The sequence below is a fragment of the Diceros bicornis genome, chromosome 37 (genome assembly GCF_020826845.1).
Source record: "Diceros bicornis minor isolate mBicDic1 chromosome 37, mDicBic1.mat.cur, whole genome shotgun sequence".
NCBI classification, from domain to species: domain Eukaryota; kingdom Metazoa; phylum Chordata; class Mammalia; order Perissodactyla; family Rhinocerotidae; genus Diceros; species Diceros bicornis.
The window spans coordinates 10,494,933-10,496,088 of NC_080776.1; the positions used below are offsets into that span (position 1 = coordinate 10,494,933).

Below are 1,156 nucleotides of genomic sequence, written 5' to 3' on the forward strand. Positions count from 1 at the left end.
TCTTTCTCTCATTCCTTCCTTCCTTCCTTCCTTCCTTCCTTCCTTCCTTCCTTCCTTCCTTCCTTCCTACCTTCCTTCCATCTTTCCTTCCTTCTTTCCCTCCACCTGGGTTACTGTGTGCTTAGAACCTGGTATAAAAAAGTAAAAAACAAACAACTGCATTGATTACCCACAATATACTGGCAAAGCTAGGGCAAATCCCACATAGCAATGACTAAAGAATGAATATGTTGTGCTCACTTTGGCAGCACATATACTAAAATTGGAACAATACAGACAAGATTAGTATGGTCCCTGCACAAGGATGACACGTAAATTCCCAAAGCATTCCATATTTAAAAAAAGAAAAAAAAACGAATGAATATTTTAAAGGCCATAGTGAAGGAAGAGAGGGATCTAATTGTTAAAGATTTAGGTGAGTGTCTATTAGGTACCAGAGACACTATCTTGGGCGTTAAATATATAAAAAAATGTAATTTAACCCTTTCAATAACCTCATGATGTTAAGTATCTTTCCCCACATTTTACAGATAACAAAACCGAGGTACAAAGAAGTTAAAAAAATCAAAAATGTGTCCAGCATCTCATTGTTAGCCAGTGGCAGATCTGGGATACAAATCCAGGTGTATTTATCCCAAAATTATACTCTTTCCACCACACTATCTTGCCTCCTGTATTAATTTCTTATTGCTGCTGTGACAAATGACCACACACTTAATGGCTTAAAACAACATAAATTTATTATTTTGCATTTCTGGAGGTCAGAAGTCCAAAATGGGTCTCACTGGGCTAAAATCAAGGTGTCAGCAAAGCTATATTTCTTTCTGGAGGCTTGAGGGGAGAATCTGTTTTCCTGTCTTTTCCAGCTTCCAGAAGCTGCCTGCAGTCCTTGGCTGGTGGACCCCTTCTAGCTTCAAAGCCAGCAATGGTCGATCAAGGTTTTCTCACATTGCATTGCTCTGACACTGACTTTTCTTCCTCTCTCTTCCACATTTAAGGACTTTTGTGATTACATTGGGCCCACCAGATAATCCAAGATAATCTCCTTATCTTAAAGTTAGCTGATTAGCAACCATAACTTTATCTGCAACCTTAATTCCCCCTTGCCATATAATATAACATACTCACAGTTTTTGTGGATTAGAATGTGGATGTC

General features: G+C 38.4%; 1 non-coding gene across 1 annotated transcript; it reads left to right on the forward strand.

Annotated features, from left to right (window-relative positions):
- Positions 1-232: 232 nt before the first annotated feature.
- Positions 233-339, forward strand: LOC131399346 (U6 spliceosomal RNA). Its single transcript, XR_009217112.1, has one exon. It is a non-coding gene; the product is annotated as a U6 spliceosomal RNA (small nuclear RNA).
- Positions 340-1,156: the final 817 nt, after the last annotated feature.